Here is a 23,614-nt window from a genome sequence, read left to right as displayed (position 1 = left end):
AAGAGGCACAGAAGGAAGTCAGTAGGACTCAGGGGTGTGAGCTAAACAAAGCTGTGATTTCTTTACTTCAGGACTTCTCAGAACCTCTAATATGCTAAAGTAGATATTGAATATCCAAAAGTGAAGTTATGATATGCAGTGTTTTCCAAATCTATTTCATCACAGAGCCTTTGTTTTGTGGATTATTTTTGGATTTGTACTTTGTAACACATACTTTGAGAAATGCTGTCTTGGAATATCCTGGACTTAAGGCATAACCGGCTATAAAAATTTGTAGGAGTTGAAAACCAAACATCGTATGTTCTCACTCATAAGTGGGAACTAAGCTATGAGGATGCAACAACATAAGAATAATACAATGGATTTTGGGGACTTGGGGAAAGGGCGGGAGGGGGGTGAGGGATAAAACTATACATTGAGTACAGTGTACACTGCTCAGATGATGGGTGCACTAAAATCTCAGAAACCACCACTGATATGGTTTGGCTGTGTCCCCATCCAAATCTCCTCTTGAATTGTAGTTCCCATAATCCCCATGTGTGGTGGGAGGGACTGGTGGGAGGTAACTGAATCATGGGGGGTGGTTTCCCCCATGCTATTCTTGTGATAGTGAGTAAGTTCTAATGAGATCTGATGGTTTTATAAGGCACTTCCTCCTTTGCTCAGCTCTTTCTTCTCCTTGCTGCTGCCATGTGAAGAAGGATGTGTTTACTTCCCCTTCTGCCGTGATTGTAAGTTTCCTGAGGCCTCCCCAACCATGCTGAACTGTGAGCCAATCAAACCTCTTTCCTTTATAAATTACCCAGTCTTAGGCCGGGCGTGGTGGCTCACGCCTGTAATCCCAGCACTTTGGGAGGCCGAGGTGGGCGGATCACAAGGTCAGGAGATCGAGACCATGGTGAAACCCCGTCTCTACTAAAAATAGAAAAAATTAGCCGGGCGCAGGGGCGGGCGCCTGTAGTCCCAGCTACTCGGGAGGCTGAGGCAGGAGAATGGCGTGAACCCGGGAGGCGGAGCTTGCAGTGAGCCGAGATTGCGCCACTGCACTCCAGCCTGGGCGACAGAGCGAGACTCCGTCTCAAAAAAAAAAAAAAAAAAAAAAAAAAAAAAAAACCCAGTCTTGAGTATTTCTTCAGAGCAGTGTAAGAATGGACAAATACAACAACTAAACTCATTCACATAACCAAACACCACCTGTTCCCCAAAAACCTATTGAAATAAAAGAAATTTGTAGGACTTTATGGCATCCACTTCAAAATGTTGAAGTAACCATTGGGTAAACTGTCAAACCTTTGGACAACAAGCATAATTATTATATTTTAAAAAATGTAACAGAGGCCAGACGCAGTGGTTTGTGCCTGTAAATCCAAGCATTTTGGGAGGCTGAGGCAGGAGGATTGCTTGAGGCCAGGAGTTTGAGGTCAGCCTGAGCAACATAGTGAGACCCCACCTCTCCAAATATAAAAAATTTAGCAAGGTGTAGTGTACATCCCTGTAGTTCCAGTTACTCAGGAGTCTGAGGTGGCAAAGACTGCTTGAGCCCAGGAGATGGAGGCTGCAGTGAACCATGATGGCAGCATTGCACTCCAGCCTGGGTGACAGAGTGAGACCCTGTCTCAAAAAAAGAAAAAAAAAATAACAAATGACTATCGTAGATGATTCTATTGTCTTATCATTTGAAGGGTAAGGCAACACAGGCACAGAGTTTCACTCACATGCTTAAGGCTGTTAACAAGTTTGTGCAAAGTCAGGACTAGAGTCTAAACTCAGGGTTCCCTCTTTCCCCTAACTAAGCTGACTTTGTGGATCACGCATTTTAAATTAAACCCAAGGCTACGTTGGAATAACATTCTGTCCTGTAATCTTCCACTTATGTTGCTAGACTTCTCCACCACTTTTCTTTGTCGATAAGTATTTAACAGGTAGCAGAATCTCGGTTGTTTTTGTTTTGTTTTGTTTTTAAGCTCAGTTTTGCAAATAAAGATCTTGGTCAGTGTGTACCCTTTTCCTGTGGCTGGCTGGCAGGCAGCCTCCATTCTCTAGACTTGGGATTTGCCCTGGCTTCGTGAAGAAGTCTATTTTTCTTCCCACTTGCATTTCTAGATCGTGGTCATAAATATTCCTAAGCTCATGATGCCAGTGAGTCAGAGAGACTAGTTAGGTCAAGAACTGCAGTCATGAACTTGCTTGTGGATGATTTCTTGTACTATTGAGTATGATTATGAAAGTAGCTTTAATATGTAGCCATATCCATTTGGCAGTTACGGGCATCCTAAGATCTTGGCAGATGTGCATACAATAGGCATATACCCACACAAAGTTTTAGCATGCTGACTTCTGGTTACCCAGGATGCTTTGCCCAAGTAAGTGGGTTTTTATGTCCAGGGACATGGCCTTGGTTCTCAGATGGAGAGAGATAATGGGAAGACATTTCTGTGGAAGATAAAGAACAGGGAGTTATTGTTTGTTCTTATCCTGTGTTCCTAGGATGATAAATGGAAATGAATAGGGTTTTCTGCTGGTTGTTTCTGACCATCAACCTTTTTATGCTGTCCACTATATGTTCTTATATATTGATGGTCACAAACTTGAGGTGTAAATCATTCAAGGTCTGTATAGTAAAGGCAGTAACAAAAGATGTCCTAGTAATCAGTAATATTATTGCCAAGCATGGCTTCTCCTATTCATTTCTGCTCATCCTCCAAGACAAAGGAAAAGACATGCACAGTTCATTAGGTAACTAAGTTGTGAAAATAGTGCCATTTTTCTTGAAACAGTAATAGAGATTTAAAGGCTTGTTTTCATTAAAATTGCTGGATGAAAATGTCTACAATGTACCTTTATTATGATTTACTTCTATGTACTATGTATAAATACCAAATATTTAACCAGCCTTCTCATTCTCTCATTTCTGGGAGTTCAAAATTTAGTACTAGGTTTTAAATGATATTATCTACATGCAGGGAAACTGTCTTAAACATGTTTCTTTATTATGTAGCTCTGGCTAAAACATGGGTCAGATTAGACACACTGAAACATAATTCTGTAGAATAAATTCTCAATACAGTGTGATAAGCTTATAAGTGGTTAGTTTTAATCATATAATATTAGTATTTTGATGGAATGACTCTTACCATTAGAAATATCCCTCAAGTTTTAGCAGTTACTCATATGGCCTCATAATGGTGCTGATCATCTGGTGAATACAAAAGTAAGAGAGAGACATGGTTTTTGCTTTCGAGGAGTTAATAATCAGTCTGGCTAGACATGTATTTCTGTGATAAATAGAAGGTGATAAAACTCAGATATCATTCAGGCAGTAGATTGTGTGGTGTAGACTTTGAGAGAGAGATACATTTATAAGAAGGAAGACCATTGTGGGCTGGGGATGTTGAAAACGCCTTCTTGCAGGAGGGGAGGCAGACTTTATTCAGAATTTCATACCTCTGGGGCTCTGAATTTTTTTTTAAATTTTGAGATGGAGACTCACTCTGTCACCCAGACTGGAGCAGTGGTGCGATTTTGGCTCACTGCAACCTCCACCTCCCAGGTTCAAGCAATTCTCCTGACTCAGCCTCCCAAGTAGCTGGGATTACAGGCACTCACCACCATGCCTGGCTAATTTTTATATTTTTAGTAGAGACTGGGTTTTACCATGTTGGCCAGGCTGGTCTCGAACTTCTGACCTCAGGTGATCCACCTGCCTCAGGCTCTCAGAGTGCTGGGATTACAAGTGTGAGGCACTTTGCCCAGTGGGGCTCTGAAATTTATTGCTGAGTTCTCTATATGCTCAATGCTTGTGGGTCCACATCGAGTCCAATTCATTTGCGCTCATAGGTGGACCCAATGGAGCTGACTCTCCTATGAACATTCTCTTCTATCTACCAAAGAAAGTGACTATTCAGACAGTATTTTGCATGGTCTATCTTTTCTTTTCATATTACCTTTGGGTAGACACTACTAAAAGGTACAAAGATAGGCTACACATTTAATTTTTTGCTTTAGTCCACTCTCTTGAAAAGAAAGGGCTTTTCTCTAATGAGTAATGTGTTATGGGTGCTTTTCTCAAAAGAGTAGTGTGTTGTAGTAGAAAGAGCAATGAGGTTGGAAGTCAGGAGATTGAGATTTGAGTCCTGGTCCCAACATTTCCTAAGGGATGTTGATCAGCTAATTAAACTCCTCCTAGTGCCAGTTTTCTCATCTATAAAATGGAAAAATATGACATACTTCATCTATCTCTTATGTTGTTGTAAGGATCAAAAGAAATAATGCAAGTAAAAATATTTTTATAACCTGCAGTACCTGATACAAATATGAGGTATTATTAATGCTACCTTAAACGAATATATCATTTTCCTCATCTGCAAAATGGAGACAGGAATTGTATCTATGTCATTGGATTACTCTAAATAGTCAATGGAATAAACCATTTAACGTCTTCTAGAATCGGGCTGCGTGTGGTGGCTCACTCCTGTAATCCCAGCACTTTGGGAGGCTGAAGTGGGTGGATCACTTGAGGTCAGGAGTTTGAGACCAGCCTGGCCAACGTGGGGAAACCCCATCTCTACTAAAAATAGAAAAAATTAGCCGGGTGTGGTGGTGCACGCCTGTGGTCTCAGCTTCTCAGGAGGCTGAGGCAGGAGAATCGCTTGAACCCTGGAGGTGGAGGTTGCAGTGAGCCAAGATTGTGCCACTGCACTCTAGCCTGGCCAACAGAGCAAGACTCCGTCTTAAAAAAATAAAAATAAAAAGTCTTCTAGAATATTTCATGGCAAATAGTAAGTACTCATTAAATCCAGAGATTTCAAAGATAAAAAGCTTGTGACCTAAAAAGACCCTTTAAATCTTAAAGCCTTCCAAAAAAGTTTTTGCTTGTAACATTTTCACTAGTCAAATTCACCTTTACCTGCAATGTTAAAATGTCAACTTTGAGTGAGGTTGATCATTCACAAAACAGTCGTTTTCTCTGTCACTCTGTGCTGCTCAGATCAAGCAGGCAAGCTGGTCTTTGGTTCTGCCCGGATGGTGCCAGGTGAGAGGGGGAATCAATTCTATCAGATTCTCAAAGTGTCATCCAAGGTGTGGTCTTCTCTATTATTCATGCTGTAATTTGACAGCATCCATACTTTAGTTTCTGGCATAAATTAATAATTTGTTATTGAATAATTATCCTGTTGAATACAAACCAGACATCACCTCATTGGTGTCTCAGTGAAACCACGGATTTTCCCCCAGGCACTTTGAGAAGGTTTTCTCAGGACCAAGTGGATGAACTTGGACCATCAGTGGTGACTGCCTAGATAAACTGATGTCTGGACCAGAGTCTTTGCAATCCCTTGGATTAGTCCTCCTTTGACTGTAGTTTTCTGTGAAGTGGCCAACAAACAACAACAACAAAAATCCTGTTGGTACACAGCAGGGAAAGCTAATCAAACTCAAACAGGGAGCTTTGAGGCCGGTTTCTCCAGAAGCCTAAATATCTTATATTTGCATATGGTTCTCAGACCTTAGGTATCCATGGATATAGTTTTGGGGAGTGGAATTGATTTCTAAAGAGGAAAATCATGTTTTCTGGGAAAGTGAAAGGCACTAAAAGGCGTATAATTTTTCTCAAACTGAAGATAATTTTTGTCAGAAGAATCTATCATAAGAGAATATCCAGCTCTTCAGTCTTTATTTCTCCAAGGATCCTGCTTTTAGTCTTATAAACTGAAACTCGCCGGGGGAGTGGTTTAAAAATTAGACTGGAGGCCGGGCGCGGTGGCTCAAGCCTGTAATCCCAGCACTTTGGGAGGCCGAGGTGGGCGGATCACGAGGTCAGGAGATCGAGACCATCCTGGCTAACAAGGTGAAACCCCGTCTCTACTAAAAAATACAAAAAAAAAAAAAAAAAAAAAACCTAGCCGGGCGAGGTGGCAGGCGCCTGTAGTCCCAGCTGCTCGGGAGGCTGAGGCAGGAGAATGGTGTGAACCCGGGAGGCGGAGCTTGCAGTGAGCTGAGATCCGGCCACTGCACTCCAGCCTGGGCGACAGAGCGAGACTCCGTCTCAAAAAAAAAAAAAAAAAAAAAAAAAATTAGACTGGAGTCTGGTCAGATGTGGTCTGTTGCAGCTGGGGGTCAGTAGAGTAAGGGGCCTGTTTGGAGGGAATGCATAGTTCTCCATTAGCCCTCCAGGTTTCAGGGTATGGCAGGTTCCGCTCACTTACTCTTGTTACTTCCTCACCATGCACACAGTGAAACTACCTTTCCCAGCCTCCTCTGCACTCAGGTGTGCACGTGACTGAGTTCTGGCCACCAACATGTGGGTCGAAGTATTATTTGCCCATTCCAGTCCTGGCCTCTAAGACCTCCTCTGACTCCTTGTTCTTCCTTCTCTGCACCCCTGACTCAGAAATGAAGCCCGGGAAACTTTGTAAGCTGTGAATTTGTGCAGACTTGTCCGTTTATGCAGAACCCCAAATCAAAGGAACCTGCTTTCTGAATCATCAGTTGGAAAAGAGCTGCTTAAATGTCATGTGAAACAAATCTTTACTGTTTTAAGCCTCTGAGATTTTGGTGCTGTTTATCGTGGTTGGCTTGCCTGTCTCATATGCAGGGGAAGGCAACCATCATTAAGCAGAACATCTTGCTCTCCCCTAAAGGGAAATGAATGTCTAAACTCAATTTAACAGTGCATTCTATGACTGCCACACTCCTAGGCTCGTAGCAAACATTGGGTGAGCACAGGAATCTTCTGGAGCAAGATTGTTAACATGTGAGTTACTTTTCAGGAGAAGTGTTTCATGCAAACTCACAGAATGTATTTGGATAACTCAGGAGGTGACCCACCCTACCCTACACATAAGTGAATTCAAATGGCTTGGCCGGATGTGTTTTAGGAGTATTTTCCCAACTTTCTTCATTAATTTTCCAGAATACTTAAAAATCCTCACCATGAGAATCATTAACCAGAGGGTTAGAAAACTACCTCAGGTAAAGTTCCTGTAAAAATACATGTATGTTACCTGGCGGAGGTACCAGATTAACCAATTCATACCTATTAGTAGCATTTAGTATCTCAGATTCTGAGAAGAACATACAATGTTAAAGAGATGACACAACAGTGAGATGGAATTTTGATGGAGGCAGAGAGGGTGAGGAGAGATGGAAATGTTTAGAATGAGGGTACTTGGCCGGGCGCGGTGGCTCAAGCCTGTAATCCCAGCACTTTGGGAGGCCGAGACGGGCGGATCACGAGGTCAGGAGATCGAGACCATCCTGGCTAACCCGGTGAAACCCTGTCTCTACTAAAAAAAAAATACAAAAAACTAGCTGGGCGAGGTGGCGGGTGCCTGTAGTCCCAGCTACTCGGGAGGCTGAGGCAGGAGAATGGCATGAACCCAGGAGGCGGAGCTTGCAGTGAGCTGAGATCGGGCCACTGCACTCCAGCCTGGGTCACAGAGCGAGACTCCATCTCAAAAAAAAAAAAAAAAAAAAAAAAAGAATGAGGGTACTTACCACGGGTAAGGAAGAGCTGGTTGGGAGACTATGATTCAGCTGGATTCTATCCCTCTAAGCATCTCTGAAGGAATTTAGAGATCTTGAAAAGTCTGTTTGGATTCAAGCCTAGAACTGATGTTAACATTAGTTGGGCTAATCTCAGCTTATTCCAAAAATGGTGGATTAGAAAAATAAATAATCATATGAAAAGTTTTTCCAAAATAACATGTGTGTCATAGCCTGATACTCCTCCTCACCATGCTCTTTTTCATCTGGCTCCTCCAGCTTCAGCAGTTCAGCATCAACCTTCAGCTTCTGGAAAATGCCTGACTCAGCTAGAGCTAAAAGAAAGAAAGAGGAAAAGTAGTACTGCTCTATCCCCTGAACTCAGAACTGTTGATTTCAGGCACCTGTGAGTTGTTAGCCAGTAACTGATAGGCTCTGTGGTCTTGAGTTCGGTGGTAACCTGTATGTATCTGTCTTGCTTACCCGTGTAATAAAGCTTCTATTTTACATTAGCCCCCAGCCATCTTTTATTAGCTAACTACAGACTGTGAGCTCTTTGAAGGCAGAGACATCATCAATTACTCCGTTGTCCTGAGTTGTCCTGACATACAGCACTTGTACCTGACACAGGCAGTGAGGAAATGTTTACTTAATGAGCTAATCACTTATGAATCCTCACCTTTTATTTTCCGTCTTCACTGGGGGAGAGCCAGGCGACCACATTCACTAAATGCTATTTCGCCACAAACATGTTTCTCTGAAAGACAAATTCAGTGAAGCTGAGAGTCTAGAGTGATTGTAACACATTCCTCCTGACTTAATTTTTGCTGGATGTGCCAACTGATTTCCATTGGCTGCAGTCTGATTTTTTTTCCTTTTTTTGAGGGCTGTGGCATAGGTAGGTGTTTATTTTTCTGGCTAATGTGCACATTCATTTTGTGTTTGCCATGGAAAAGACTCCACCTAATCTTTAAGGTATAAATGAATCATTCAGTTGTGTGGAACTCACTAAAATGCTCTCTGGATTTTCTAAACCCTGTGCCCCCAGGTTCTGTTGTGACCCTGTCTTCACTTCCTTCTTTGTAGGCCTTTTTCCTTATTCCGTGTTCCTTAAGGCAGACTAGGGGAGTGTGCAGACAGGAAATGTTCAGCTGTGAGTGGAAAAATACTCAATGAGAAGTAGTGTAAACAGTCTAGACATCATTATGTCAAATTGTAAGTTTGGAGATAGGGTAGTTGCAGGGTGGGTTCATTTGAGGCTCAACCAAGTGCAGCACCTGGGTTATTCCCATCTTTCTGCCCTGCTATGTATAGCATATTTGCCTTTGTCCTCAGACTGACATCTTTTCGTGATTGTGGGAAAGCCGCAGTGGCTCCAGCCATCACTTCCTCACCAGCCATGCTGTGAGCAGAAAAATGGGCTTTCTTCTCACACATTTGCTTTTAAGAGTAAGAAAACTTTTTTGCAGGCTGGGTGAGGTGGCTAATGCCTGTAATCCCAGCACTTTGGGAGGCTGAGGTGGGTGGATCACCTGAGGTCAGGAGTTTGAGATCAGCCTGGCCAACATAGTAAAACCCTCTCTCTACTAAAAACACAAAAATTAGCTGGGCATGGTGCTACGTGCGCCTATAGTCCCAGCTACTCTGGAGGCTGAGGCAGGAGAATTGCTTGAACCTGGGAGTGAGCTGAGATTTTGCCACTGCATTCCAGCCTGGGCGACAGAGCAAGACTCCATCTCACAAAAAAAAAAAAAAAAAAAATTTTTTTTTTTTTTTTTCCGGAAATCCCTCTACAGATCTTCTCTTAATCTTACTGGCTCAAACTGGGCCACATGCCCACCCTTAAACCACTCACTAGAAGTAATTGGAATTACTACGATTAGCTTAGATTCATTAAGATTTATCCTTGGGAATGGGGAGGTCCCTGCTTCCTTTGAAGCCTGAAACTGGAGTTGTGTGATCAAGGAAGAAGGGAGAGGTGGGTTGCTGCAGGAAGCAAAGGGGATATGATTGCAGCCTCCCTGGGAGAACTTCGACTTCAGCCAAAGGCCAGGGCAGCTCCCAGTGGGACCCTCTGCCCTACCACACCATGGTAACTTCTCTCCCTCGGGCTCAGTCACACTTGCAAGCCTGTTGTGCAGGGATGGTTTCAGGATTTAACTGTTCCACCACAGATCATCAGCCATTAGTTAGATTCTTATAAGGAGCATGCAACCTAGATCCCTGCCCTCCCCTGCCAACCACGTGCAGCTCACAACAGGGTTCACACTCCTAGGAGAATGTAATGCCGCCACCATATGACAGGAGGTAAGGCCGGGTGTGGTGGCTCACACCTGTAATCCCAGCACTTTGGGAGGCCAAGGCGGGTAGATCACCTGAGGTCAGGAGTTTGAGGCCAGCTGGCCAACATGGCAAAACCCGTCTATACTAAAAATACAAAAATTGGGCGTGGTGGTGGGTGCTTGTATTCTTAGCTACCCAGGAGGCTGAGGCAGGAGAATGATTTGAACTCGGGAGGTGGAGGTTGCGGTGAGCCAAGATCATGTCATTGCACTCCAGCCCGGGTGACAGAGCAAGACTCCCTCAAAGTAAAAAAAAAAAAAAAAAAAAAAAAAAGATGACAGGAGGCGAAGCTCAGGCGGTAATGCTCACTTGCCTGCTCACATCCTGGGTGGCCTGGTTCCTAACAGACCACGGACCAGTACTGGTGTGTGGCCTAGGGATTGGGGGCCCTTGTTTTACTTGCCTTACCAGTGGGATGACTTGCCTTACCAGTAGATGTTAGGGCCCACCCCAAGCCTCAGGATTCCCTAGGGGGCACTCATAATTTTTTTTTTTTTAACCAAAATTTTATTAAAACTTCAAGAGAAAAACAGAAGTTGAAAAGTAGGAAATAAAAGTCTTGTCTTCCCTTATAGAAATCCTACTCTTCAGAGATGCCACTTAAAATCTTGCTGTTTATCCTTCTAGACTTTATAATGGCAGGTTTTAAAAAAATGTAATCAGGATATGCTTAGGGGAAGAGGCGACATTGTTGTAATTAAATACCCTGGGCCTCTCTGAGTAATGGTTCCCTGAATTCTCTAATCTCACACTATCCAAGCCACCCAGGGCCAGCCTAGACCTTAGCAATGCCCAGAACCAGACCAGAGGATGTCTCTCTTGGACATCATACAGTGACTATTCAACTTCAAAAACCAGGCAATGATGAGTTTTTCCAGGACATTGCACCCACTTTTTAAAATAAAACATATTAGCGTTGTTATAAATCAATCGAATATGGTTCATAATAGCAATAATGCCCTTGAAATCTGTTAATCTTGCCATCGAAAAATGGTATGCCACGGCATTTGCTGCCCTTGGCTTCACCTTGGGCTATTAACTAACAAATCAGTTATTAGCCAGTGGTAATGACCAATTTTCGAGAGATGATTGCTTAAATTTCGCCCACCTTGAGAAGAGAATTATTACTCAACCGAGAACTGAACTCTTGTTTTCGACTCAGTAGAGCTAATGATCTTACCTCACCCCAATGTGTCTCCCTCCCCCGGGTCTCCCAACCCAACCCCCTTTTTCTTCCTGGCTATGAGGTGTGTGGGGATCACATGGTTACATAACTGCTTCCCTCTCGGCCTCAGTGACTTGAGTGCAGGAAAAGTTCCATATTTAATATTTATTCACCAAGCAGCAGTGGATGAAGACAGATGGTAATGAAATCAGTCTTGCTGAGAGTGACCACAATGATAATAGATTCTTTATGATGTCCAGGAATTCTGGACTCTTAGTCTCTGCTTAAATGCATGTTGGCGCCAACTCTGTCGTCTTAAGCCTTAGTATTCTTGTCATCCTCCTGACCTCTCCTAGACCAGAGCAGGCAGGCTGTGCTAAAGACATCAATCTGTCGTTCTCCTCATATAAATGCTTTAAACACCTATAGCCACAAATGACTCACCAGCAGAGATTTTTTCAGAAGAGGAAAAATGAAGATAAAATAAAGGCACCCCTGCAGCCCTGGTGGAAGGGCTGGCACTGCTGTTCGGGCTGGTTTTGCATGTGCTGCCTCCATGCCTGTAAGTGGTCCTGAACAGCCCAGGTTACCCATCTGGACTTGCTGGGAATTTCACAATGCCTCCTCTCCGACATCACTTTATTGGCCTGGAATGAAACTGGGAGAGAGGGTGGGATAGGGAAGAAAAAGGGGGGAAAAGGGAGACATAAAACCAAGTGCAGTTGGCAAAGAGTCATGCTCCTGTCAAATGAGTAAACTCAGAACGCTGATTGCACTGGAGATAGCAACGTCCTGGGTCAAGCAGAGCTTTTTTAAAGCAATCTGGCAGCCCTTTTTAGTAATAGGAGGTAAATCATTCTGACATTCCTTGCTATCCAAAGCATTAATCATGTTGAATTCCTTTGTTGTTCTGGGGTCTGGATCAAGTGTAATTCTATAGGAATTCCATTGTAATCTAGTATTAATTAATCTCTGTGTTATATAGAGTGGTGCCAAAAACCTTTCTCTGCTTGCTTGTACATCAGTTATTAACTTTGTGAATACCTAACTCTAGCTGGGGAACTGTTACTCCACTCTCTCGTTCTTTTTTTCATCTCAGTCTTGGAAATTGTCATTTTCCTTGGGTAGGAACCAGGGCAGCTCACATATGAAGGAGGATCTTGCCTTGTTACACAAAATCATTAGGAGGGGGTGGGAGGCAAAGATGGTGAGCGGGCTGGTTACAATCTCCTTGTGGTTTCCACTCCAGCCCTGCCCTTCCCAGCTGTGTCACTTTTGGGCAAGTTATCTAACCTCAGTTTCCTTATCTGTAAAGTAGACATTGGAATTGTTCCTACTGCCCAGGATTTTTATGAAGATTTAACAACAACCAGCTCTTTCTTTGGCGATGACAAAGGCTGCCCAGGGAGGGGCTACGTTTGATGGGATGGTCTTCAGTCAGTGACGCTGCAGGAGTCTTCCTTCTAGGACGTAGGGTCTTGGGGTAGATCATCACTAGCGTCACTCCAACTTGAAGATTTGAGTGTTTGCAGGAGAAACCATGTGTTACTGGCTCCAGGAAACACCTGCCTGCCTCTCAGCTCTTCCCAGAATATGCCTAAGCAATAATAGAGGGTCAGAGGCTGAGATTCTTGGTTTTTCAGTGGTAAATAATGAATGTTGCACCAGCTGCTGGCCGACTCTGAAATCTTCTGTTTTAAAATGCAGAAGGAAAAAGAAACACAATAAAAATACCCAATATGCATTTATCTGGTACATATCTTTAAATAGCTCCCTTCAGATTGTGAAAAAGGTAACTCTATCCTCCTTCCTGGCTGGCTCTCTGAATCCTGCCACAAGATAGGGCTATTGGCCCTCAATTTTGACCTGGTATAAAAAGCAGTATATTTTTATGACCTGGTAACAATCACATTTCTACACCATAAAATATTAAAGCAGGCATGACAGTGCCTTTAAGATCTTTGAGGCAGGTGCTATCAAAATGTGCCCCTTTATTATTTATTTATCTGACTCCTTTTGTATAGTGAGGCTTAAATGCTTTTCAGGCCAAATAATTAAATTCCGTTATGGAGAGCGGGAATTGTTGGCGAAATGTACTCGCTCTCACTATTAGACCCTTGAGTCCCCAGCGGAACTCCACGGAGGGTAGTAAAAATCTGGCTTATATTTATATGTAAGATATGCAGTATGACATATTGGGCCCACAGGAGTGATGCTACATAAAAAAACAAATAGGGAGGGGGCTGCTAGAGGTCCTTCTCTCCTGGCCAGCAATCTCCTAGAGCACGGGTCTGCAAACTATGACTTGTGGACCAAATCTGCCCATTGCTTGTTTTTGTACATCCTATAAGCTGAGTATGGTTTTGACAATTTAAATGGTTGAAAAAAAGCAAAAGAATAATATTTTGTGGCATGAGAAAACAAAATGAAATTAGAATTTAATCGTGCATAAAAAAGTTTGACTGGAACACAGCCATATCCATCATTTACATATTGCCTATGGTTGCATTTACATTCCTTCAAGTTGAATGGTTGCCACAGAGAACGTAGGGCTGCAAAGCCAAAAATATTTACTGCCTGGCCCTTTACAAGGAAAAGCTTGCTGAACCCTGTTCTACAGGAATTTGGACTTGGGCTCTGGATAGGATAGCACTGGGGCTCTAGCCGAGTTCAAGATCCTTTATGCTGTTGATGCATTTGGATGTTGACTTTGACTTGATGAACCTGATTGTTTTTGAAATGGACACACAGACTTGTTAAGGGAAGAGGACTGGCATGCCCTAAAGTAGTTTTTGGATCCCATTACCCTCCCCTTCAAATGCAGCTCCTGGAATTGTATACTGGGTGATGTCCTTTCCCTCTCTGCAGTGTGTTTCTTTATCTTTTCTCCGCCTCGTCATCTCCATGACTGTTACCCACAGTTAAGGCATGACCATCTCCCCTGTTTTTGGGCAAAAATCTCCAGACTGGTCTATTTCTATTCCATTTCAATAAACAGTTCATCCTCCACATAATAGTTGCAGCAATGTTTTAAGAAACAAAAGTAGACCATATAACTTCTCTCAAATGGATGTGTTCCCTACTTTAGTCAAGTCTCTCCTCAAATGACACCCCCAGGGAAGCCTTTTCTTGCCCACTCTTTCTAGAACAGCCCCCACCTCCTCACCCCATCACTGTTTATGTTGTTACTTTTTTTTTTTTTTTTTAACTGTGCATTTCTCACTGCAGCCACGAACTCCTAGGCTGAAGTGATTCTCCTGCCTCAGCCTTCTGAGTATCTGAGACTGCTGGCACATGCCACCATGCTTGGCTAATTAAAGCAAATTTTTTGTAGACACAGGCTTTCACTTTGTTGCCCAGGCTGGTCTTGAACTTCTGGCTTTAAATGATCCTTCTGCCTTGGCCTCCCAAAATGCAGGGATTGCAGGCATGAGTCACCACACCCGACCTTGTTACTCCTTTTTATTGCTATTCTAGCATTTGTTACCATCTTACATTATCTGAATTGGTTCACTGGATTACATTTGGTTTCCCCTGCCAGAATGGAAACTCCATAAGAGTAGGTACCTTCACTATATTATTCATTAGGGCATTTCCAACATGTCATGTGAGTTCTCCAGAAAAGGTTGTTGAGTGAGTGAATAAATGGATCAATACTCCTGGCATAGGCCATGCAGTATTGGTGTCACCTTCTTCCTGTCTGCTTCTCCAGGGGTGTGTCAGCTTTTAAAATTTCTATGTCCTTGCTCTCAAGGAGACCTGTGACTAGTAGGAGACACAGACATTAAACACTTCTTGCATTTCACTTTCCTGCCATCTGCGCCCTTCCTCCTGGATCCTGTTGTCTTTTAAGGCTAACCTGGTTATTTTCCATGAACCCACAGAAGGTTGAGAAAAGTTTCCTGTATGTGGCAGACACTGTCAGGCTCCACTCAGATCCCTTTGGATTCATTTCCCTCTCCTTCCCCTGATTGCTTTTGCTTCTGTGACCTGTTCCAGTCACTTTCTTCAAAGGACACCTTTGGGTAACTGAAGTGGCTTTGTCCCAAATCTCAGATAGGTGGAAACACCTGTGGGTTTACCCACCAGGAGCTGTTCTTAGTAAACAGCTGACTTGTGTAGAGGCATAAAAGCCTATCTTCCTTGCCTCAAATGCAGACAAACTCTGAGGTACCCAACTTTCACTCCCGGGTTCTCTGTGGAGTTGGGTTGAAGCTGCTCTCCATGGGAGAAGGCCAGAAATCAAGCCTTTGCTCAGCTTCTCCCCACTTCCTTCTTCTCCCTTACCAATTTCTCCTGGGAGCATTTCCTTAACAAATCTCTTGCCCATATACCTTCCTCTCTGAGTCAGCTTCTGAGGAATCTCAGGTAACACATTCTGCTTTTTGCATCATAGAGAGGCAAATACACATTGAATCCAAAGCAAGTACATAATGGGAGTATCAGCCACTGTGGCAGACCAGGGTTTAACATATTTTTTGGTTGGTGGGTGGAAGGCATGAGACCTAAGACAAGAGGACTTTGAAGGGCCATGAAAATTGAATCATGTTGGTGATGTACTATTTTGATAATATGTTAGGCTTGTTCTTAGTAAAGGAATTGTGTAAAAAGAGGAAGTTAGGAATGCCCTTATTTGAGCAGTAAATGTTAAAAAGAAAATAAAAGTAAGCATACATTTGGTTTTAGGGGCTGGCAGAGCAGGAGTCATGGGGGGAAAAAGGATGATTTTACATTTAGGATGTTCTATATCAAGGTCCATTCTGGCAGATGTGCTAAGCTGTCCTGTCGTCATTACCGACATGCCAACAAATATTTTCATCCCGCATGTGCCGGCAGCTTATTTGAGATCCTCGGGCCCAAAATGACATGGATTTTGTCTTCCACCAGATGGGTCAATTAGTCAAGATTCTGAAAAAGCCAACTGGAACATTCTTTTAGCCCCATCTATTCAAGCCAGCCAACACTTCAGAGCTGGGTGGGGATTCTGACAGCAACAGATTTCCCCAGCCCCAAGGCATCCGGGTTATTACTTTTTGATGGGCTCCTGGAGGGCTGGCGGAGCCTGCCAATGCGCTTTCTCCATTGGACAATGCCAACGCCAGAAGAAAATGGGGAGAAGAGCTTTCTTTCTGTTGGACTGTTTGGAGTGAACGACCTGTTAAGGAGTTGTCACGGAAGAAAACCTTTCCTGTTCTCCTGCCACAACACACTCCAAGTCACATAATCATGTTGATTTTGATTCCCTAGAATCTTGGTGCTACCTGGATACCTTTGCTTGAATGATACATGGAATTAGTTCCACAGTTCTTCCCTTGCCATTAGCGTATTAATGTGGCAGATTGATAATGCTAGAGGGATGGATGCTTGAACACACAGGCTGCCTTCTTTCAAGGGCTCCAACTAGCAGCCCTGTTTTAGAGTGAACCTCAGCACATTGGCACCAAGTCACAGGATTTGAAATGTAAAAGGCATCATCTAGATCATTTTATCTGGAGGAAAACGAGGGCTTACATTGATGACATGAACTGATTCAAGGGAAGTTTGTTGGGCCCATATGCTAGTGACTGATGAAACAAAACAATTTTTATTACAGTCTCATATTTTAAGGAGGCAACTTGGTGGTGGTGAGAAAAATGAGAAGAATCTGTGCTTTCTAGTCAATAGATATGGGTTCAAATCTTGGCTTTCCTACTGGGTATAATTTGGGTCAAATGCTGAAACTCCCTGAGCATTAGTTTCTTCACTTTAAAAAACTGGGAGAGAAATAGCTTCTTGGCAGGGGAATTAAATTTTAAAAAATCTGTAGAAAGTGTTTAATACAGAGTAGGCTCATAGCAAGGGCTACACAAATGTTCTCATTCCCTTTCTTCTCCCCAAAGACACAGAGCTAATTAATGGCAAATCTGGTTAATGGCAAATCTGGTCTCTAGTTCTTCTGACTTCTGGTTTGGTATTTCTTCTACATCAGCTTTATTTGTTCCTTGATTTCTAGTTATTCTGAACAATTTTATTCTTATGAGTGTGTTGGTGAATAGCATTACCTGAGTGTAAACATTTGAAAATTATGAAACATAAGATGGGAATTAAAAATTACTGTAAAACAGGGCTCATAGAATATGGTCATATTTTCCAGGAGAAATGAGAAAGTGGAGTGGTTTATTTCAGATACAGAATAGCAAAAATGATTGATAATGGTAAAATTGATATTATTTAATAAAGTCAACCAAAGTGTATTGAGCACTTGCATTAATTTGGCACCAGAGGTGACTCAGAGTTGATTGAAGCAGCTATGGCAGATGTAGTCCTGTGCTTAGGTTATGTAAGGGGGTGGGTGGGGTCAAGAAGGATTTGTTCTTTAAGTAAACCCTGACTCATTTTACTCCCTTTGAGCTGTGAAAGATACAGCTAAACAGAGGTAAAATAAAAGGAAGCCCTGGTAGACGCAGCTTGCAATCAGAATATGGTACTTGCAAGAGACAGTAAAAGCTGAAAATGTAACTTTTAAAAATATTTAGGAAAAGGCAGGGTGAGGCGGCTCACACCTGTAATCCCAGCTCTTTGGGAGGTTGAGGCAAGAGGAACCCTTGAGCCAAGGAGCTTGAGATTACAGTGAGCTGTGATCATGCCACTGCATTCCAGCCTTGGGGACAGAGAAATATTCTCTCTTAAAAACAAAAATTAGGAAAAAACTTTGATGATTGATAGATAAGTAGCTGTAAGGGGAAAGAAGGACATTTTGGGGGATATTTCCAATCTTTGAGGATGGTGTTAAAGAAGACAGACCTGTTTTCATACTTCATTCTCTTAGCAATAGGTTGGAGTAATAATAGCTTCTGTTAGTGAACACTTACTAAGCACCAGGTATTGTGCTGAGTGCTTTGAACGCATTATTTCAATCTCCACAAGATGGGATGGTAGGTTTTAATGTAATCGTTTTTACAGATAAGGGAGTTGGAGTGCTAGGAGAGGTTGATAAAGTGACCCAAGGTGAGCCTCAAGGTTCAGATTGAGGCATTCTGACTCCAGAGCCCAGGGCATTCATGTCTGAGTCCAGTTTTGAGGGAGACACACCTGGTAGGCTTAGTTAGCTCTGTGCTTCACAACCATGCACATTGGGCAATTACTGAATATCTCTGATTCAGTTCCCTCATCTGTAAAATGAGTTTTGTCCCAGGGTTGTGCTGAGGATCGAATGAGATAATATTAATGAAAGCGAGTGGTGAATCTGCCAGGCAGGTAAGGTGATCAGCTGTCCCAGCCTTCCAGGGACTTCTCCATTTTCGGAATTTAAGTCTTGTAGCCTTGGAGACTCTTCAGTTGTGGGTAAATCAGCACAGCTGGTCACTCCCATGCACGTCCCATTCTAACCTGCAGAATATCTGGGCAAAGTGATAATAGATTTTGGAGAACAGGAAGCAGCTCAAGGAGGCAAATGAATTTCAGCTGGTGTTTGAAGCAGCTGTCAAGTCTCTTGGGCTGAAAGACATCAGGGAAATTCTCCCTGATAAAGCCTGTGAGAAAAGTGGGGGAGTTAGGCAGAGTTTGGGAAACAGGATGCTTGCCAAGCCGTGGTGCTAATGCTTCGCGTCTGGAAACCTCTGATGCACAGCCTCTTCCAGGGCGCTCAGAGCCTAGGGATGACTTACTGACTTAAAGGGGAGTTGGAGGGGAGGTCCAAGTGGCAAACTCAGCCCTTTGACATTTTGAGATACAGCTTGTCCCATTTCCCCTTTTATGGAACAGATTTTGGTGGATTTGAATCTGACTTTGCCACTGACTAACTGCATGATATTGGGAAGCTATTTCACCTTTTCCATCTTTAGTTACTGCACCCATAAAAAGGGAATGATGGTAATCCCAACCCCCTATGATGTGCTTAGGATTGAAAAAGAAATTGTGCTTGGCATGAAGGAAGCACTCAACTGTTGGTTACTGCTATTGCTACTACTATTACTAGTTCTACTTAATCTATTAGGGTAACATTGTCAAATTTTGCAAAAAACAGTTCAGGCTTCCTGGTTAAATTTGAATTTAGATAAACAATAAATATTTCTCAGGACAAACTTATGCTAAAAAATTATTCATTATCTTAAATTGAAATTTAAGTACGTGTTCTGCATTTTATCTGGCAACCCTGTCTGATTATATCCCAGATTTGAGGGGTTTCCCAAGACCCAGGACTTTTAGTCTACAACTGGAATAGCCACAAGCAAACAGGCATGATTGGTCACCCCATTAATTCTGGTAACTCTTTAGATCGTCACATTTGAAACTTAAATGATGGTAACAGGCACTCTTCCTCTAATGATACATGCTCAACATAAACATACACATGCAATGTTTTACATACATTTTCAGGAATTTCTTGGACTTTTTGAAGCCTATCCATGAGTTCCTGGTTAAGAACACAAGCTCCCCCAAATCATCCAGATTCCAAATACTTATTCTTTTGGCAAAACTTGTGAAGATCTTATGAAGAAACTCAGGAAGTAGGTGGTAAGGGATCTGCGGCCCACTAATCACTTCCAAACTGAGCTTTCAGTAGATTAGAACATTGATCAATAAAATGAAGATTAGAGCCTATGTCTATGTAGCATAAAATGAGGCAGACTCTGTGTTGAAATTCATTCACTTAATTAATTCAGGCCTTTCTTCCAAATCCAATTTAAGGTCACAGTGATCTGGTTTGGTGGTCCATATTGATTGAATTGACTGAACTTATTTACTATTCCACTATATGAAGAATTGAGGCAGGGCATGGACCTATCAGAGTCTGGGAGATATTACAGAAAAAATATTGAAAACTGTATATGCTTGCCTAGATCTTTCTCTTTTTTTTTGGTATTTAGAAAATACAGTGAAATATACATACAAATGACTGAATATAACAAATCAGGCCAGTAAAAAGAGTGTTAATAAAATAACCAACCACATATTCACTAACAGCTTAACTAGAATGTTATCAACAATTTTGAAGACACCTCTGTGCTGTTTATTGTCACTGTTGTACAGTGCTCCACTGAATACAGACATCCAACCTGTTTATCCATCATATCATTGATGGACATTTGAGTTGTTTCATGTTTTGTCTTTATTTTCTGATTACAAACAATACTATCAACATTCTCAACATGTTTTCCTGGTACACATACATTGACAAGAGTTGCTCCAACATGCACATTCAGGAGCGGAATTGTTGGGTTGGAGAACAGATGTATTTTCTACTTGATGTTGATTGTTTTCCAAGGTGTTTATGGAAGTTATAGCCCCACCAGCAGTGTAGAGGAGTTCCCATTGCTCCACATCCTCACCAGTGCTTGGTATGGTCAGGCTTGTTAGTTTCTGCCTATCTAGTAGATGTAAAACAGTATCTCACTGAGATTAAGCTTTTGTTCTTATTGCTTACAAGGTTGAACATCTTTTCATCTGTTTATTGCTAGTCATTGTTTTCTTTTTTGTGAAGTGCTTGTTCATGTCTTTTGCTAATTTTCTCTTTTTTTGGTCTTCTGCTTAGCTTTTTTGCTTATATATGTAGCAAATATCTCTTTCCAGTTTGTGACTTTTCTTGCCACTCTTTATAAAGAAGAATTTGTTAACTGCTTGTGCCTGTCATATTTATAATTACTTGTTCAGTGTCTGCCACTCCAAACTGTCTGTAAACTCTATGAGGACAGATACTGAGTCTGTCTCTGTCCCCAGAACTAATACAGTGCCTGACCTACATAGTAGGTATTTGATAAGTATTAGTATAGAAATAAATATGCATGTCAATGTATTGCACAATAGTGAGGGGTTCTTTTCTTTTTGGTTGTTGCAGTTTTTAAACTGACATTTACAGAGGAAGGCAGAATATGCTGGGTGGAAAATCTTTGTCATCTCAGCATGATTAAGATGATGATCTGGGGTACAATTGCTGCTTACTAGCTCTGTGACAATGAGCAAATTAATTAACCTTTCTGTGCATCAGATCCTTCTTTGTAAAATGCTACCTATCTCATAGGATTGTTAAGTTAACACATATAATATAAGGCACTTAGTGCAGAGCCTGGCACAAAGTGAGCACTACATTAGTGTTCGCTGTTATCATTTTCCTGCTGAGTAAAAACCCTGGTGAGGTTTTCTGATTACAAGTTTGAGAGTTGGAGTCAGAGAGTTTTAGCTTATTCTGCATGACAGAGGGGCAAAGATCTGAAATTATGGGGGCAGCTGGGTGTTGGGTGGGGAAAGAGTTGGGTAGGATACTTTCTGGGGGTGGGGTGCCTGAAAAAGGATTTTGAAAACAGCACTGTCAGCTATGAATTAACACTAGCAGAAGCCTTCCAATTGGATGTGACAGGAGCAGTAGCATAGTTAATGAAAACAAAAGGTTAAATCAGGATATCATAAGAAACACATTTATATGTTTTATTTTAACCTGAGACACATAAAGTATGTGCTCTTTACTCATCATCTGATGTCTGGCCAAAGTCGGTTTTCTGGCCAGTGTCTGCTATTGGAATTTCTTTCAGCAGGCACTCCATCCGTAACACATTATCTATGAATTCCAGTTTTTAGTTTTTTTAATTGGAGCACCAACTTAAAAAAAAACTTGAGAAATAATCTCAGGACAGAATCCTTCCAGAGGTTTACTCTTATCCCCTTATCTTTTATAGTGATCTTTTTCCCCCAAAGATTGAACCTGACGGTAAATTCTCTAAGCCTGTTCAAAGCATTCAACTTCATTTTGATAGAAATGAGAGCTGTATTCTCGTACTTCTATTTTTGTCTGCTTATTTATACTGAATTGAATTACATAATCACCAGACCAGCACAACTGCCACAAGCCAGTTGGGGCATCAGATTGGGGCATCAGTTAAAAGTTGTATAAGGTCATGGGTAGCATGGATTCATCCAGTGGGTCAGTCAATAGAGGTCATTCAATGTGACTTCTCATGTAGCTTGCTGGAGGGCACATGCTGTCTTCTCTCTGAGATCTTCAGTTAAATCCTCATTGTTCACCATTAGCTCTCTGAGTGGATTCTTTGGGAGCAACTTGAGGAGGGGCTGAAATTTACATCTGGGTCCCTTTAGTGGATAGCAGAGATAATCTGTTGGACTTGGGAGTCAGGGAAATGCAGGTAAGAGAGAGTAAGCTCCTGGAAATTACAGAAATCTTGGGGGAGATGTAGGGCTTCCCCCATACCACAAGAATTAGGAATTTGAGGCAATCCTCTTTAGATTTAAAGGGCCTGAGAAGTCCCAGATGACTTCATAAAGAAATAAATCTTAGATGTTAATTCAAAAGGAAATTCTCCTGTATCTTTTCATAGATGTTTGCATGTTATGAGAAGACCAGAGAGATGACTTTACAAGTTGCGTTTTTCTGTGGGCAGTGGATTCTCTTGACAGGAGATCAGTAGTTAGGCCAAGTTTGTCTTCTTTGTAGTCTCTGTATGTCTGAGGCTCAGTTTAGGAGGAGTTTGGGGTGGGAGGCTTTGCCTACACAGAGCTGGGGGGCATCCTGCCTTGGAGTGTAAAACAATGCCTCTCATGAAGCAAGTGCCTTGCCATGTTTATGGAGCACCTCACAGTTTATAACCAAACTGTGATTCCAGGGCTGTCCACTTCACACCAAGCCTTAGTCACTTGTGAGGTAGGTATAAAGCAGCTCTTGGGGGTACTAAGAGCCTTGTAAAAAATGCAGATTTGATACTAGAAATTAAAACTGTGCTTTTTTTTTTTTTTTTAAAGCCCTGTAAACTGAAGCTAGACAACTTTATATAAACTTTGGGAGAAATCATCACAGAAACTTACACGTAAACAACCTCTGTGCTTGTTGATGGATGAACTACTCAGAAAGTCCACTGTATTGACCTAATGGAAGCAACTGAGGCAAAATTAATATAAGTAGAGAGTTTATTTGTGTCAAGTTTGAAGACTACAGCCTGGAAGACATAATTCAAGTTGCCCTGAATATATCCTCCAATTAGCAGCAGTTACAAGTGAGTTTTGAAATGAAAAAATGATAGTTCTTAACTTGTTTATCAATAATTTACATTGGTTTATTAAAATAACAGAAGCCATCGATTTGGTGTTCATTGTTCTTTGTATCACAAATTCCAGGAACATGAAGATAATGGGTGAGGGTCATGTTGTGCAACTTGTGGTAACATTTTAGGAAATTTATCAGCTAGTCTGGGAACAACAGGGAAAGAAAGAAAAAACAAAATGGCTTGAAACAATTACCCCTGGGCACAGCTGTGAGGGACCAGATTGAAGTCTCATGCTCCTGTCACTTTGGGCCTGATACATTTTGCTTACATTCTTCAGACTGCTCTGAGACACATTTCTTTCTTAACTGGAACATCTGATTCAAACTACAATCCAGGAAAATATGTCAGATTGTCACTGCCTGCCTATGACAACTGAAGATACTTCAGAAACTCTAGAAAAACTAGTTTATAGACTACAGTGATAGTCCTTTTTTGTGTCACCATCAAGGAATACCTGAGGCACTGGGTAATTTACAAGGAAAAGAGGTTTATTTGGCTCATGGTTTGCTGTATAGGAAGCATGGCAGCAGGTTGCCTCAGCTTCTGGCGAAGCTCAGGAAGCTTCCAACCATGGCAGAGGCAAAGCGGG

General features: G+C 42.0%; 1 long non-coding RNA gene across 1 annotated transcript; it reads right to left on the bottom strand.

Moving 5' to 3' along the window:
* Nucleotides 1–2,206: 2,206 nt before the first annotated feature.
* LOC139363566 (uncharacterized) lies at nucleotides 2,207–7,935 on the bottom strand. The gene is made up of 5 exons (XR_011624210.1): nucleotides 7,498–7,935; nucleotides 5,197–5,366; nucleotides 4,907–5,103; nucleotides 3,135–3,196; nucleotides 2,207–2,433 (listed from the first exon to the last, which is right to left on the bottom strand). It is a non-coding gene; the product is annotated as an uncharacterized lncRNA (long non-coding RNA).
* Nucleotides 7,936–23,614: the final 15,679 nt, after the last annotated feature.

The sequence above is a fragment of the Macaca nemestrina genome, chromosome 6 (genome assembly GCF_043159975.1).
Source record: "Macaca nemestrina isolate mMacNem1 chromosome 6, mMacNem.hap1, whole genome shotgun sequence".
Classification (NCBI taxonomy): Eukaryota; Metazoa; Chordata; class Mammalia; order Primates; family Cercopithecidae; genus Macaca; species Macaca nemestrina.
The sequence above is the reverse complement of the archived record's forward strand: the minus strand, read 5'-3'. Positions and strand labels throughout refer to the sequence as shown.